This window comes from Panthera leo, chromosome C2, assembly GCF_018350215.1.
Source record: "Panthera leo isolate Ple1 chromosome C2, P.leo_Ple1_pat1.1, whole genome shotgun sequence".
Lineage (NCBI taxonomy): Eukaryota > Metazoa > Chordata > Mammalia > Carnivora > Felidae > Panthera > Panthera leo.
Window position 1 is genome coordinate 96,879,493 of NC_056687.1, and position 18,477 is coordinate 96,897,969.

An 18,477-nucleotide genomic window follows, 5' to 3' on the forward strand; every position below is an offset into this window, starting at 1 on the left:
ACTCTTTATCCTGTTTCATGTCTGCTTGCTTTTCTGCTTTCAGCTTAAGTGTTACTTCTCCCTGGCCCACACAGTCTTCATTGTCCTCCTGGTCTGGCTGCCAAGCGCACGTTAATATTTAATTGGTAATTCCTACCAATATTTGTAACTTATGGCTGCTCTGAATATGGCTGTAAGTTCCACATGGAGCGACCAGAGTCTTTTTTAGTTTTTATATATTTTTTTTATTACCATATCACAATGCCTGGCAGATTGCCTTGCTACCATTTCACGTATACCTTTTGAATAAGTGAATAAACATTGCTCAGGGGGTGCAAATAACTGGGACGCCAACAGGGGTCTTCCTACATTTCTCAGAGGGGGAAGTAAACTTGGTGTCCATGGCTCCAGTTCTGTGATCTGTGAGCATCTAATAAACTCCCCAGGATTTCTGGCAGTCCCCAACGACTTATATCTTCATCGACTCTCTGCATTCAGCTCTTGGGCTTGTACAAGTAGTTTCCTTTTTGTCTTTTATCTGCTTATGCTGAAAATGTGGCCTCTTCACTGGTTTCCATGTAAAATCCACACACAGCACTCACAGGTATTTTGTCAGTTCTTCATCCATCATTTCTCCTCTTTTTGTCCTCACACCCTCCTTTCCTTTTCTTCTTTGATTTTCGTCTCTCTTCCTCCCTGGTTTGCCCAAAGAGCTCCACTTCCTTTTCTTCTTTTTCTTATGCAGAGCAAATAAATTCCCCCTAGCTCCTAGGTCCAAACCTGCACACACAAACTCAACTTTTTGCTCAGGAGAACAAGAAGGTTTTCTCTGTATCAAGATTTATCCTGCTTAGATATACATGGCATCATTCAAAGCAACTGTACTCTTGTATATGTAGATACAGCTTTTTTCTTCTTCAGAAAAGACCACCTTGAAAAATACAGATGTGGTTTTCATTTAGTTCATTTCCTATTAGAAACCTCAAGAACTTAAGGAGTGGTGTCATGTGACCAGCCCCAGTCATTCCTTCCATTTTCCCAGGCTTTCCCAGGAGCTCCTGGGGGGCACCAGCACTGCCCAGTCAGAGGATCACAAGTGTCTCCATTCTGACAATCACAGATGCTGCCACATGTTTCCCATGGGTCTTTGGGGAACCAAATATGAAGACAGTTGGAGAAGGTGAATAAGCAGTGTAATATACTCATGATAGAGTGGAGGAAAAACAAACAAACAAAAACAAACCTGTCTTTCTATTAGAATGGATACCAGGTAATTAAAATCTCTGGTTTACAGACCACGAAAGAGTCACTGGCATGCTTCTAGGTTGGATGGCATAATCACTCCTGAGAGGGATTACTGATGCAGCTAGTTAGAGTGAGGGTCACTGAAGAACTGATAACAAGGTTCACATGCAAAATTTACCTTATTCCTTCAACTCTCACACTCACATTTTCCCAGCTACCTAGACATCTGTGTGTATAACTGTCACCAACCCTAATGAGAAATACATGGAAACTTCCAGTTTGAAAACTGGGAAGAAAATGTAGGGGAAAAAAAATGGCATGTATTTTTAGTAGGAATGAATGCAACTAAGACTGTCTTGAAGGTGCCAAGGTATTTTGCATGGTCAAAGACTGATGAAGTCAAGCAAACAACTGTTTTCTTTGGCTTGTTTGTTTTTTGGGAAGAGTTTAGTATTCCATTAAAAAATAAATTGGGAAAAATGCGACTAGAAGTTTAGCTTGACTAAATACAGCTGTTGAGATGATTCCAGTAATCATTTTCATTGGCATTTTATCATAGCTGGCTAAATATTATAAAATTACATTTATATCACCTCCTCTATTTGCCCACCTACACAATTCCAGATGTCAATATGGAAACTTGGCTTCTTATTCATTTTTTCTCTCCTTTTCAGCTTGAAGATATTATGCAAAGGAGAAGGAAAGGGAAGAGAAGAACAAAAGGGATAGGAAATAAAGAAAATGGCAACATTGGTTAAAACTGACATTGTAGTAAGTTTTTTTTTTTTTAATTCTTACAGCAACTATAGAGGAGTAATTTTTAAAAAATAAACCTGGAAAATGAAGCTAAGGAAGTTTATTTTATTCTATTTTTGAGAGAGAGAGAGAGGGAGACAGAGAGTGAGCAAGAGAGGGGCAGAGGGAGAGTGAGAGAAAATCTTAAGCAGGCTCCACTCAGCATGGATCCAGATGTGGGGCTTGATCCCATAACCCTGGAATCATGACCTGAACCGAAATGAAGAGTCAGACAGTCAGCAGACTGAGCCACCCCCGCGCCCTGAAGCTACTGAAGTTTAAATAGCTTGCGCAGTATATGGATTATAGAAATTCGTCAACACTGGCAAACCAACACCATAAACTTACATTCCCCCAGGAAGTAGAATATGATATTACATAGTACAAGGATTTGCTAAATACTTCATAAGCATCAAACAGAGCAATTATCCTGGAAAAGAAAATTGTAAAACAAACGTCCCACACCATAGCTGGATGATTTGGAAGAAGTCATGAATCCTCTCTTCCATATATAGTCCACTCATTTGTCATATGGAAATCTTCCTACCCTCCCTTTCGAGTGGATGGAGTCTCACAGTAACAAATGAGTCAACTTGAAATCTCTTCAAAAGAAATGGAGTTCTAATATGTGCTATTAAAATTAATATCTGGTGATCTTTAAATTGTTTCACTATAATTACTTGGAGGAATTTCTAAGACCTCAAAGTAAATATTTTCATTATAGACCAATAGATATTGGGCTAGAAAATCTACTCATTGGGAACACTAACCTTGCAGATCTCTGCAGAATGTTCTATTTTAATGTTCATTGCTACATTTGAAGAGCTGGTAATTTAAAAATATGGGTAATGAATGATTAGTCCCTTCTATTTATTGAGGTTTATAGGGATGTTTTTAAAAAAAGAATTTAATGTTTATTTATTTTTGAGAGAGAGAGAGAGACAGAGTGCACATGGGAGAGGGGCAGAGAGAGAGGGAGACACAGAATCCAAAGCACGTTCCAGCCCTCTGCGGGGCTCAAAGCCTCAAGCCCTGAGATGGACACTCAACCAACTGAGCCACTTAGGTGCCCAACATTTATAGGGAATTTTAGGAAAATGTTTTTACTCCTCCCTTTTGTTAAAGAATTAGTGAATTAGTAGGCACTTACTTTTTTTTTTTTTCCGATTGTTCTGTTTTTGTAAAAAAGAAAAACAAAAGAAGAAACGCAAAGATTTTATAAGCTTCTGCTTCAGGAACAGACTCCCCTTTGCAGGACCATGCAAACACTTAAGAGATCCTCAGAGTTTTCCAAAGCTAAAGAAGAGATCATCTTCTCTTCATTTCATCAACAAGCTCACTTTTAACATTTCTCTATTAATTTTGTATCTGAGATGTTTTATTCTGAAGTATTTGCGATAGATTTTTAGTTTCATTTCTCATGCTGCCATGTTAGGGATGAAGGGTTTGGAAGATGCGCATTTACCAATGCAACTTATGTAAGGGAAGTATTTACTTCCTAATAGTCATACAACATTTATTTGATCCCAATTGTATATAGTTGAGTCTGTCAAGTTGCAGGTCAATACAGTGGGGTCTCTCAACACCAAGTCGTAGTCATTTGTCCATTCATGCACTGAGTGCTTTTCCTTTGGAGAAACATGAAGAGGACCTGATTGATGAGCTCTCAGTCTAGTAAGGGAGACAGAACAGAAGATGGCTAACTCTAATTCAGAGAGACAGAATGGCTTGAAATCCATCAAAGACATAAATAGTTGTGGCTAGACTGGAGCCATCAAATAAAGCTTCGTGCAATAAGCAGCAAGAGCCAAAGATGGCAGTTCAGCAAAAGGCACAAAGCTGATAAAAGCAGTAAGTAGCAAGTGGTTTAGTTTGCTGGAAATGATAAGCTGAGCAAAAAGCTGTGATTAGGATAAAAAGAAAAAGAGGATTTATGAGGGTCTGATTGTAGATGGTTGTCAGTACTAGATTAGAAGCGTGTGCCTATGTATCAGGAAATGGATGCCCTTAAAGTTTTTCCGAGCAGCAGAGAAACACAATCAGAGGCACACTTAAGGAAGATCCTCAACACTGTAACTAGTAATTTTGGGCAACTACTTCCTATGTTCTGACTCAAGTTTTGCATCTGTCTCACAACCAGTATTAGTCATTTTTCTTCCCATATGCAAGGGGCTCAAAAGAAAATTTGCTTATATCATTTTCCAAGCTAATCACAAAAACTAAGAAAACCCTTTCATTACATATTTATAAGGTAAATTTAAAAAGAGAAAGAGGAAACAGTCAATATATTTTGGTTTTAGTACTGGGCAGTTTTCTCTCCTGCAAGCATACCTCCATTTAAAATGTAAAAGAAAAGATTTGTTAGCGGTATCGTTTTTTTCAAATCTTTGATATTTTCTCATGAGACACATAAAAAAAGTGTTATTGGCTATATTTACATCTTATGTAAAGAAAGAAAAGAAAAACAAATAAACAAAAAGAAGAAGCCATAAAGCAGTTCCATTAATTGCACTTTGTAACATGAATTCTTTCTTCCTTCACTGGGAATAGCTTGCCGGGGCCTAATGATTTATTTAAATGGAGGGATTTTTATAGGCCTAGAATATTAGGATCCTTTATTAACTTTTATGTTCTGGGGATAAACAAGAGACAGCACATCAAGTTTCCCAGGTAACACAAAATCTCCCCACCTAATCACATGTTCAGTGCAAAACCTCAGCATTTCTTTATGCACAGCAAATAAATTGGTTTGTCACCATACCAATTGTTTACTTTGTTAAAACGTTTTAGGGAGAACACATGTAAAAGAGAACTCATCACAGTAATTTACCAGCAGTAAAGGACAACTCATTACCCTTCTACCAGTACTCCGGGGTATGACTTACTGTCATTGCAAAGCGTGTCTCCCCAGCCAGCTGGGCAAGAGCACTCACTCCTCCCTTCTGGGCATCTGCCTCCATTCAGACAGTCCTCACAGCTCACAGGGCAATTGTGTCTGAAGGTGGGATCTAGGCTGACAGAACTATGACACCATCTCAGCTGGCCCATACTGTCTACATCACTGAAAATGGAAATAAACCCTTCATTTCTCAAAAAGAAAGAAAGAAAGAAAGAAAGAAAGAAAGAAAGAAAGAAAGAAAGAAAGAAAAGAAAAAGAAAAAATGAAAAGATCTTTGCGCATGTTTCCTGAACAGTCTCAGAAAAAGACAATAGCAATAAAACCTTTTAAAAGAGAACTTTAAATATAGACCCTAAAGACTATTGAGAATGTTTAAGAAAGCAAAAAAGTAAAAAGAAATTACCATTGATTCTTGAACATGAAAATTATGTTTCTGGCACTTTGGTGTTATTCCTTCTAGGTTGTTTTAATACAAAATTGTGGTTTTTTCTTCCAGTAATATTTTTTGAAATTTTTTACTGAGATTTAATATACATGCAGAGAAGTCCATAAAACTCAAGTTCATACTTGAGTTCATACTTTTTTCTCCACAATGTAAATAAATAACCCCTTGTAATTGGCACCCAGTTCAAGATATAGATAACTACCAGTACCACAAAAACTCGAAGGTAATTTGATGATTTCTTAATCATTAGCCTCACAAATTGAGCATTATTCTGATTTCTATCACCACAGATTATTTTTTCTTATTTTAGAACTTCATATAAATGAATTTTACAAAAAGTATGTATTTGGTATCAAGCTTCTTTCCCTCAGAATGTTTGTGAAACACCCATATTGTGTGCACTCTAGTTTGTTTGTTTTGTTTTTTTTCATTTCTTTTTTTAGATTTTTTTAAGTTAATTTATTTATTTTTGAGAAAGACAGAGACAGTGTGAGCAGGGGAGGGGCAGAGAGAGAGAGAGAGAGAGAGAGAGAATCCCAAATAGTCTTTATGCTGTCAGTACAGAGCCTGATGTGGGGCTCAAACTCCCGAAACCATGAGATCATGACCTGAGCTGAAACCAAGAATTAGATGCTTAACCCACTGAGCCACTCAGGTGCCCTGCTAGTTTATTTCTTAATGGCTGTGTAGGTTTCTATTGTGTAAATGTAACATAATGTGATTTTCCATTCTATTCCTCGGGGAAATTACCTTAATTTGAATAAGAATGGAGAGACTCGATTTCAGTTGTTTTCAGGACTATTCCATTTCAAATTTTGCTCCTGTTTCTAGGTGGGGTCTTTCAGACTTTCTAGTTGAAAGTCTGTCAGGTTTAGTAAGGTCTCTATTCTATCTCTTCTGACTTTGAGAAGCCAAAGTATCAGGAGTTTATGTAAGAAACATCAAAGCATTTCCATTTTTATGCAGACACATTTATTGATATTATTATTATGACTGACCATATCATAAATGTGTCTCTGCCATTTCAACCACCTCTTTCTACAGCAATCTCCAAGCTTTGATAGTATTAAAATACCACGAATAGGATGAGAACAAAAAGAGCAGTTTTGTTTTACAAAGAAAAGAAAAAAAAGAGGCAGCAGACTGGCTGCAAACTGTTACTCTTGAAAGAGGGTATGCTAATTTATTTTGATCAGAAGTGATTTGATGCTTCAGTTCTGTTGCGTGGATGTATAAGAGAAACTGCTCACATTTTAAAAGATATTTTTCTTGGTCCACTTGAACATAATGAACAATTGTTTTTTGGCAATTTAAAATGTAGAAAGAATCTAGATTTTAAGGCTATTTGAGGTAAATTTCAACTATATAATAGTGACTTCTAGTGGAGCTGTAATAGTTACAAGAACCAGAAGGTCCCAGTACAACCCTTCTCCCGGTTATGCTAATATAAAGATACTTTCCAGCTCCATTTCACTGTCTTGCACTTCAACATCCCCCCCACACCCTGTACTTCCACTCCTACACACACCTACATAACAACCGTTATTGTGCAAAAGGAAGAAAGACAAAAGATGTAGAATTTGACAGGAAGCAGTGAAGATGTAATTTGGGCCCCACATTTCTTGCTACCATCATGTTAAAAGACTCAAAGGCATTAAATATCGATAATGAAATTACAAAGAAGAGAACTTATGTGAAATACCGAAAAACAAAGAGGTGAGTATAATTAAATTCTTTCACTCACCAATTTTATGCAGGGCAGTCAGTTCTCGAATATGCGTTTCCTGTCCTCCTCATCTTCATCTGCGTAGGCGGTAGGCAGAGCGGTAGCAACATCAGGAAGCAGTTGAGGTGGGCTCTTGAATAGAAGGCCTGGAAACCTTACAACTTCCAATTCTTCTTCTTCCTCCGGCTTGTCAGCATCTAAAGCTAAGGCCGCACAGAAAAATGCCTGGGTACAACATGCTGTTTAAAAGAAGGAAAAACTGAGCAATGGTTGATGAGAGAAATGACAGAGTTTGAATCAGACAGCCAGGGCAGGGGGTGACTGGAAGGTGCATCTCTTTGAGAAGGCCCTTTCAAAAAGTCTTTTGTAAATGCAGGTGAGAAGCAGCAAGCACGGAAGTTGAAACCGCAGGGGACTGAACCGAAGGAAAAGGAAGAGCTCAGCCTGTGAAGAGGGAAAGGGGAGGGCAGGTTGAGTTAAGGGTCACGTGGTCTCCGTTTCTCTCCAAGAACAAGATGAGGGTGGAAATATTTAGAAGAGAAACAATAAAATTCTTCACAGTGACTTACAGATGCAAGTTTTCCCATCACTTCCAATTCTGGAGCCTTCCACACAGGTATAGTCGTATGTTCCCACAGAGTTCATACACAGCTGGTCACAGACTCTACTGACATCCAGACACTCATCCACACCTAGGAAAATTTAAACAATGTTGTTTTTAGGTGTTGAGAGATAAGATAGACATTATGAACTCATGGGCATCACTGTGTTCCCCTTGTGACCTTTATTAGTCAGTAACAAGGTTTGTCCATATGGAAAGCATAGCTCCCAAACTCTTCTCAAGTATACCATGCCAATTATTTTTCTTCTACTCATTTCCAAGTTTACTGTAGTTCATCTACACAGACAAGTTCTTCCTGAAACCTTGATCACAAGATTTTGATGAAGAATATACAACTTAAAAGACATTCAATGGTCTCAGGCTGTGCACCACTTCTGCAGAATGTTCATCATTCTTGAATTATTCAGTATCTATGGTGAAGAATTTATTCCACATGTAATTCTGTACAAGGCTTGTGGACAATTTTAGAGATGGAAGGCCTTGATCTCATGACTTACTAGTGGTGTATGTCCACATATGAGCCCAGACTTTGGTCAATGTGTTTATGATACTAAAAGTTCATTTATAAAGCTGAATTTCTAAGTTTTGCTTCAGATTTTGGATACCTTTCCCATTTGGATGTGTGTACCCAAGTATGTACATTCACGCCATACAATCATCTCTTGGCTCACTCTACTTAAAAGCAGATGGTACGTGAAATTCAATTTTTTTTTTTGGCCTTGTTAATTGGATGGAATGTGGTAAATGGTAATATACTCTACTGTGTTTAGAATATAGATACAGTTTTATATTCTTTGCTGTTATCTACACTGCAAGGCTAAGGAGCTTGGCTACCCATATGAAGAAACATACCTATCATCCTCAAAAGAATGTAGGGGAAGTTGTTTAAGCAAAGAAACACTATTCTCTCTAAAACGTTAAAACCTTCTCACGTAATTTTACTGTTATTAAAATAGATATCCATCCTCTAATCTTTGCTTCTATTTAAAAATTATGGATCAAAATAATGGTAATAATGATCATAAATGAAAAAAGTTTATATATTTAAGATAAGCTTTAAGAAATAAATTACACCAATGACTTACAAGAGCCATTTTTAATAGTATAAAGAGGTGAGTTAATCCTACTCACTAAATTCGCACTTTCCTATGATATTTAAACATATATATCATAAAACTGGTTTTAACAAATAAATCGGAAGATTATAAAATGACTCATCTGAAAGCTTGCATTAGGTAGATTAATTTCGGTTATGTAAAGGAATGTGGTACAAATCTGAACTGTGGCTCATGAACTGGCAATCCTTTTGCTTTGACTCTCTTAATTAAAATGACTTTGAGCAACCAACTTTAATTCCCATCAAGCTTGCCATGAGTGATTCTTATGGCAGTGTGCTATGGCCTCCCTGAATATCTCTCTTGCCTATGTATATTAAATTAGGTAAAAGGGATTATGGGCCAATGAATATTATACTAATAATAGCTACTTTTAGCAGAGTGATTTCTTGATGTCAATCACTGTACTAGGCACTTTACATTTATTACTTTACTTAATTTACCCACTAATCCTATTATTGTCTTCACTTTACTGATGAGGATCTGAGGCTCAGAGCAGTTAGGGTCACCCAAGTTCATACAATAGTGAATGGTAGAAGCACATACAAATCCAAGTCCCTTTAGTGTCAAAACCTTCCCTTTCCTCCCCTAACCCTCAGCCTCAGATGTTCATCCTGCACTGATTGCCACATCACATAATGATTTCATGTTCGATCTCAGGAATTTACCATCACATCCACAACCATCAGAAGTGATTCGAAAGCCTTCCTGACAACTGAATTCACAGCCTCCTAAATAGTTGAGGCAGAGTTGGGCACAGCAGGCTTCTCAACTCTCACATTTATCGAGGTCTGAAGGAGAAAAGGACATTTATGTTATTTAAGAGACCGGAATTGAACCAACCCATAGAAGTCGGTTAACTTCCAAGTTACAACTGTTTTACTGATCGTTTTCTGTTTCTCAAGCTACACAGTACAAACATCAAAGAAACTATAACACAAAAGGAATAAGGCCCACATTTGGGTTTGTTTCTTAAATGCTTCTCCTATGCTTGTAAAGCATGTAAATCATCTCCAAGTGCATTGATAAGCACAGGAGAAGAGATATCTGCTATTTTCCCAGTTTAAACAGCAATCTGACTGAATAAACAGAGATCAGAGGACAACAACAACAGCCAGGCTTGAGAAGAGACAAAAAATTCCACTTTGTGAACATTTTGTAGCTACATAGAGGAGGTAGTCTTAGCCTCCATAATGTGTTCGTTCTTCCAGAACTTCAGATGAAAGAACAATCCCAAGTAAATGGAATTCATGTGACTGGCAAGAGAAGTGGTAACTGCAATTGAGAGAGAGGGCAGAAAATCATTTTAAATATTATGTTTTTAAATGACAGAATATTTCAGGGCATTTGCTTGAACTATCTGATGATGTTTTGACTGGATGGATGAGTGGGATCTAGGGGGTTTTATCACCATTGGTGACACCATTACCTTGGCATGTCCTATCAGATAAACTGTTTTTAAAATAATTGTCTTTAAGTCTCCTTCAACACTATTATTCTAAAAGTTTACCATCTTGAATGTTGCTTCCTAAGACATAATTGCCTTGAGGAAATAAACATGCACCAGAAGATGTCCAATCAAAAGGTTTCAGCTGCAAAATAATCTATTTGACCTGAGTTTTGAGGTGATCATTTCTAACATAATTGGCTGAGGAGTGGTGACAGACTCTTCACCCACTATTTCCTTAGGCTACACAGCTGAGAATTGGGTGGTCAGGGTTTTTGGCTATCTGCCCTTGGTTCAGTTTGACCCCCTCTGTTTGTTCAGCTGTTAAGTTGGGTGGCCTTCAGTGCTGACTTTACTGAATTTCATTGTTCCATAACTCCATGAGCAGTCACAGATATAAAAGGTCAGTGTCTCAATTAACCTTGGAAAGGGTACCAATGTAAGAAATGTAGATAAGAAAAAAGAAAGGAAAAAAGTACAATCAATCAGCCAAGGTGAAGGGTCACCATAAAATATCTAAATGAGGGTCATTTGGACACAAAACGTTCTTCCTCTTGCAAAATGTCACAAGCAGTGCTGCTCACAAAGTTCCTCGTGATATTTTTACCTTTTTTATATTAAACCTTCTTCTGCCCTTTGGATTAAAAATCATGAATATAGGGGACCAAAACTTTTTTTATTGCTTTTTTAAAATGTTTATTTATTTATTTTGAGAGAGAGAGAGAGAGAGAGAGAGCAAGCGAGCATGACTGGGGGAAGGGTGTTGGGTAGGGGGGATCCCAAGCAAGCTTGGTGGTCTCAGCACAGAGCCCAGTGTGGAACTTGATCCTACGAACCATGAGATCATGACCTGAGACAAAACCACAAGTCAGACGTTTAACCGAATGAGCCACCCAGGCGCCACCCCCCCCAATACTTTTTATAAAACTCAGTTTCATTTCATCAAAAACATTATACTTTAGGTTTTTCTTTTTTTAATTTTAAGATTTTTTTCTTTTTTTTTTTTTAAGTCTTCTCAGATACCACCAGAGCCTCTAAACATACAGGTCTTAGGATTCCCTGTTCTCAACTAGCACACAGCACAATTGCATCACATAATTGGAAAATTAGTTCCTCCATCTGACTATCATTTTATGATCCATTTTGGATTTTTCTTCTATTATCATTCCTCTGGGTCTATTTCTAGCGTGTCTCATCTGTAACATCCTCAGTCTGGAACTCACCTGAACATCCTTTCTGCCTCATAAGTCTTTCTTAAAATGCCCTGTCTCTTCAACTTTTGCATCACCTGTTCCCCACATTTCTATATATTTTTTTCTGATCTTATTTGGTGAGATTTTTGCTTGCTTATTTTTCCCTTTTAATTTTCCTCATCTCTATTTTTTCTGACATAAGCCAATATGCCAAATGTTGCAGTGTTACAGAGAAATTCATCTGTATATAAAATTGTAGCCCTAGTAATAATAATAATAATAATAATAATAATAATAATAAAAAAAGAGTATCAACAAGGCAAATGTAGCAAGGCAAAATAATTTAACATTTCAGCTCTAAGTTCAAAAAAGCATCCAAAGTAAACCATAAGGGATGCCTGGGTGGCTCAGTTGCTTGAGTATCTGACTCTCAATCTCAACTCAGGTCTTGATACTAAGGTTGTGAGTTTGAGCCCCATGTTGGACTCCATTCTGGGCATGTAGCCTACTTAAAAAAACAACAGAAAACTAAACCATAAAAGAACTTGAGCTTTTATATTTGTTCCCCATATATGACCACTGAATAAAGCTCCAAAGGTTAGAAATAAAAAAATATTTCCTAACAATTACCAAATTGTTAAATTTAGTGAACTTACTGCGTGTCAGGCACTAATATTTTGGATAGCCACTTAACACGTCTCTAAGTTTTAGCCCTAATAAAATTTGCATTTGGGTAAGACTGAACATTTGCAGATTAGATGACTGATTTTCACATTTATTTGTATATTCAAATATATTTTGAAAAGCTAATCTTAAAATAAGCTAAAAAATTATTTAGTTTCCTTTATGCATGAATGTTCTTATAAAGCGTCCATGGCTTTAATCTGTTCTCAGGCAAATAAGCAAAGTATGTGTATGTATACTCCAAACAAATCATTGCCTTTACTCAAGTGAATATTTGGACTTAAGGAATGAGTATTATTTATTGTTGGAAGATGAAATAAACTTGAGCCATAAACAGTACAACTTCATGCTGACTGCTGAAATATTATAAATATGTACTTTTTCCACATTTTGACCCTGGCAGATGTTATTTTTTTTCCTAGCTGTAAATAAGAGCTTCACTGAATTGTACTTTTCAAAGAATAAGGAAAGACACCAGATTGTAAGTTGCAGAGGTTTAGCAAAATTCCAGTTTCTCTTATCCAACAGTCAAAAGAGAAAGACAGGTAGAAAGGAAGAAAGGGAGGAGGGAAGGAACAAGGGAAGGGAGGGAAGGAGGGAGGAAAGAAGAAAGTCTTTTATATTTTCCAGAGATAAAAATGTTAGCAAGGTAGAAAAATATAAGCGTATTGGCAAGGGAAGTAATTGGTTTCATTAAGTTAACCACTGTAGACTGGGAAAAATGCTGAAAGCAATGTTGGATCAAGAAATATGTGTAATGACATTGTTTTGGTTAAATAATTTATGAAACCAGAATACTTCAAAATCCCTTTAAGTTCACTCTGTCATGTTATAGTGCCAAAATAAAAGATCCCAAATACTTTGACCTCTGTAATTCACCTCTTCTTTTATGATACTTCAATTTGTCTCTAACCACATTGAGTAGTATGAAATGGTCAAAGATTTTTTTTTCAGATTCATATTATAATTTTTAAGAAAGGTGATATAAAGTATTCCAAAAGAGAACAAGCAAATAGGGTATTACAATTCCTGAATAATGGCAAATTGCTTGAGGGGCTTAGAGTTTCTCTCAGAACCAAAGTACATGGTAATACAGTTTGATGCTCACTATTCCTATTTTAGTAGATATTCCTTTTTATCAGAAGCTTTGGATTAAACATTTCATATGGAACAAGGTTAAGGTGGAGTTTATTCTTATTTTCCCATATGATCAAAGTCTAATAATATGTTGGAAAAATTATTAAGAATGGGCTTGAGGTGGGATTTCCAAACAATAATATCTTTTAAAGTTTTCTTTTGGAATATAGCTACTTGCAATACCAAAGTTGCACATGCACCCAAATCATCACCAAGCTGAAAATCAATGGTTTAGTTTCTGCTTGAGGTAAAGCAGGGTGCATATGTTGTTTGAATCATAAATTACATTAAATGGTTAGATAGGCCCTGCAAGATTTTCTTGACATAAAACTATTAAGTCGATATATTTTGTTAAAATGTTTTAAATCTTTAATTTCAAAATAAATACCTAAATATAATGATGTCTTCTGCCAAGAAATCTTTCTTTTACATTTATCCAGTAGCCAGAGATACTATTCAATTCACTTCTCCTTGCATACTACAGCCACAAATGTGTATTAGAGATGAAAGGGCTAGATGAATCCAGGGCAAATTCTGAAGATGGCATTTACCATACACATTACCTATGCATGTTTTCTCATCTGAATCAAGCTGGTGTCCATGGTTACAGGAACAATGGGGGGCCCCCCCAAGTACATGCTCTCAGTGATGGGAACAACCACCATTGTTCTCTTTACAGCTATTGACAATTTCCAATGCAATCCCTTTCCAAAACAAGCAAAAGAGAGTTATTAGCATAACAACAGGGAAACCTGAATATATGTTAATAATGGGTACACTCTGTTAGGAGGATGACAAACTTTATTGGAAATTTATCAACACTCTACACATATAAAACTGAGGGCTATTAGGCATTGTAAATATCTATACCTTATCAAAAATAAACCTATAAATAATGTTAAACTGATGAAATGATACAGAAAAGTAATGAGTCCACCAGTGGTTATTAAACACTCTTCTTAAAAGACAGTTACCTCTGGGAATTTTCAGTATTTTCAGGATATAAAAAATACGCACATTGAATCGATGATCAGAACGCAAGCAGGTTGTTTGCCAGTTGACGCATCTGTTCTCAAGCTAATGGTATGTTATTATCTGTCTTTTTTTAGAGGCTGTAAGTACATGAAAATAATGTTAAAAATAGCCTTACAAAAGTATGATCACAAAACCAAAGAATGAGCTGATCATACGTAGTAACTAGTATCGTGTTGATGTGCTAATTAGTTTTGATATATATGAGCATCACTTATTACATAAACATACTATGACTTTGGAAAACAATTTGCTGATCCTGGTACATGAAACTAACTATAGGCATTTAGGGGGACACTGGCCTCAGCATATGGATACCAATTGTCCTAAGCACACAGGCATTGTAATCAATCATTTTCTAAGTGAGGAAATGAGAAATAAAGAATGCTTTGAATCATTGTTAAAAAATACAGAATCTGGGTATTCTGCTATTTTCACCACTGACCACTATAGTTCTTCATTTGTGTTGCCTGGACCCACCTCTTCTTAATAAGAGTGTTTATATTGGTTCATTTCCTTCCATTCTTAACTACTGAAGAAGAGAGACAGGAAAGAAGAGGAAAAGGGTACTAGGGATTCAGTACCCTCAAAGGCCTGTATCAGCATTCAAACGGTCTTGATCCCTGCTGCAGCGCCTGTATGGTGATGGCTCCCGGGCCCCCAGCCTCAGTCTCTGGTAGGCAGCCGCCCTATGTGCTCCTCTGCAGAGCACTCAGCGCTCATCCTGTCATTGGGCTCATCCCTCTGTGCCATCATCATCCTGCATTACCCAGCTCATCGCAGATGTTCAAAAATAGGTTTCAAATGATTGAACAGACAAAAGGATTATGCTAATCAATTTGTTATTGAAAATAAGGACCCCTTTGGGTTTAGAACCAACTACTTTAGCACTGAGGGAAATTCGAAAGCTAAAGGAAAGATCAAAATAATGAAGAGGACTGATATTTTTATAATATGTTAACATATACTCTTTAAGGAGACATACTTTAAATCACGGCTCCTATTCTTGTTATTTTCTGTGGACAGTGCAGTTCTAAGACTGCTGGTGGTAATTTAATTTAAATATAAATTACATTGTTGTAACCTTTATTAAAGAATACATGAAACTAAAACAAGTGAATACTTAGATCTATTATAACTGCCCACTAGAAGTAAGCTGAGATTTTGCATCCTTGATACTGGTGTTAAATAATTCTCAACCATCATACTTTAAAAAAAAAAAAAAAAACTTTAAAAAAACTTTAAAAAATGATCCTTGTAGTTTGTCACAGATAGCAAATAACCATTATTTATTCAACATATGAAGTGTACACTAAATTGCTTGGTAATCTGGGGAAGTCTTATTTAACCATGCTGGATCTGGAATTTTCCAATTTATTTATATACTTTTTTAAAGTAGGCTCCACGTTCAGCATGGAGCCCAATGTGGGGCTAGAACTCAGGACCCTAAGATCAAGACCTGAGCTGAGATTAAGAGTCAGATGATGAACTGACTGAGCCACCTAGGCACCCCAGGAATTTTCCAATTTCTAATCATGAGTCAGTGATAGTGTATTTATACCACTCCATAAAGATTTCATGTTTATGCTATACAGTGTTTTGAGAGCCTCTGAGGAGAAATTAGATAAACACAAAACATTGTTTTCCTAGGAAAAAACTAAAACAATATTTTCCTAAAATATACTTGTTATCCGAAGGACACATAATTCATCCTTAAACATTACCGTGTTCTGAAAACACTTCCTCCACCTACAGGTTTTGAAGCCACCCAAAACACCAGTTTTCACCAAGAAAGTTTTGTGTGTCAGTTAGTAAATATTGAGGCCTAGTGAGACCTGCACAAAGAACTTAGCCAAATATTCTCATAAGGGAAAAAAATGTAAAAATACACTTCTACCAAACGTATTCAACTCTAGGGCAAATTGCCGTACCAAGTAAATTCTACCGAAAGCCTGTACCTCATAAGTCATTAGCAATAATGGCCCCCTCTTTCATGACAACTAAAAATGTACCAGTCAGACTGCAAGAGATTTTATTTCAGACATTTGTAAAGAATACTCATTTCCTAAACCTCCTAAACCTCTGGCCGCATTAAAAAGTCAAAATATTAATAAGAAAGAAAAACTCATCCACATTTCTCTCTGCTTGAAAGGACTCCTCCGGGCACTGAGAGAAAGACTCACTTCAGAAGTTGTATCGTAATTAGCAGTTAATTCTTCTCTCCTGTCCTATTAGTTTGCTCTTGAAAAGACAAATACCACCATAGCAAAACTGCCTTGTCTTTAAGCAATAGAAATATACCATCAGAACTCACGGCTACACTGGCAACCCAAGCATTAAAGAAACATAGAATTTTGTGCAGTGGAGACGAATTCTTTAAATTCTTTAGTGACCCTAAAAATGTCTCTTCATGAGACAGCTTAGGGAAAAACACAAATTTGTTTATTCTATTTATCACTATCATTCCTCCCTGATTAAATTAATAAGTAGGCACACAATGTATACAAATGCATGAGAAAGTTGAAAGGACAGTATATTTGGAGCCTAAAGACCCCAGTTCAAGTCCCAGTGCTGTCACTTACCAATTTTGTGTCATTGAGTTTTTGGCTCCAACATTGAATTGATAGTTTTCTAAGGTATGGAGAACAGGGAACAGCATATTTGGAACTGAGACTGGAAGTCAGCAGTTCTGTTTTGTAATGCCTATCAGTCAAGCAAGTGGAGTCAAGGAGTACACAGTTTGATATATTCACATATAGTGAACGGAAGAAGAGAAATGAAATATAAATTGGACATTTAGAGAGGGGAAAGAGATGGAAAGGAAACCAGGAAAACGTGAAAACATGAAAGAGAAGGAAAATGTTTTGAGAAGAAGAAGGTTGGGGGCACCTGGGTGGCTGAGTTGGCTAAGAGTCCAACTTGATTTCAATTTAAAATGAAGAAAAGCGAGACATAGAAAGGTTTAACTTCTGGCACCTGGGTGACTCAGTCCATTCAACATCTGGCTCTTGATTTTGGCTTAGGTCATGATCTCATGGTTCATGAGATTGAGCCCTGTGTAAGGCTCTGCACTGACAGTGTGGAGCCTGTCTGGGATTCTCTCTCTCCCTCTCTCTCTGCCTCTCCCCTGCACACGTGTGCGTGCTCTCTCTCTCTCTCTCTCCAAAATGAATAAATAAACATTTAAAAAAACAATAAGAACAGGGGTTAGTCAGGTGTGTTGAATGCTGCTGACAGGTCAAGTTGGATAAAACCAGAGATGCTAACAAGCAGCCTGGCAGCATGGAAGCTATGGATGACTATGAGTGGTTAGAGATGAGATGTGATTAGTCTTGGACAATGGGAGAGTGCAAGATGAGGAGAAAACATTGGCTAAGTGATAAAAAAAAGTTTGACGAAGGGGATCAGACTGAAGCTATAGTGGGGCATGGGCTCATAGGAGGGTACTTTAAAGACAAGAGATACTGGACCATGTTGATAGGCTGATGAGAGTGTTCCATTAGATAACTGCAATAGCAAAGATACTGAGATAATGAGAGAGAATGGAATCTGAAGTATAGTAGAGAAAGTGGCCTTTGATAGTACTAGGACCACTTCCTTTATATGAACAGGGGTGAAGTCTTTTTCATGAGATCCTATGGGGTATTTTGGGTCAATTGCTAACTTGACTGGTAGTTTGCATTCTCTTCCCTGATGACGTAAGAAACAAGGTAAGGATAAAGGCAAAAACAGGGGTAATATAAAAATTTGAAGCACAAAGAGGTGTTCAAATTGCTTTTGATGAGGATAGAAATAGACATATTCTGATAGTATAGATTGTTCCAGTCATGCTGCATAATCATTGGAGATTTATGGTCTTGAATTCAAAGTAAAACTAATTAACATGGTTGTGTTTGGAACACAACACAATTTACCTGGTAGAGAAAGAAGGGAGGAAGTCAGTGACAGAAAGGCAGAGTCTAAAGATGAAAGAAAATGCATTATTGATATACCCTGATTACATAAGAAGAAACAGAGGTGGATAAATCAGCCAAAGAAATAAGAAGAAAAAAAAACTTCTGTCATTTAAAAGAAGAGGGAAGAAGTGGAGGAAGAGTGAGTTAGAGAAATATCGAAGCAGAGAACATGGAATTTGAGGGAATTTGTATCAGATAATTT

At 36.9% G+C, this 18,477-nt stretch overlaps 1 long non-coding RNA gene across 1 annotated transcript; it reads right to left on the reverse strand.

Moving 5' to 3' along the window:
• Positions 1 to 1,817: 1,817 nt before the first annotated feature.
• Positions 1,818 to 14,358, reverse strand: LOC122229909. Its single transcript, XR_006207180.1, has 6 exons — positions 14,305 to 14,358; positions 13,851 to 13,991; positions 9,495 to 9,617; positions 7,659 to 7,781; positions 7,108 to 7,292; positions 1,818 to 1,898 (listed from the first exon to the last, which is right to left on the reverse strand). It is a non-coding gene; the product is annotated as an uncharacterized LOC122229909 (long non-coding RNA).
• Positions 14,359 to 18,477: the final 4,119 nt, after the last annotated feature.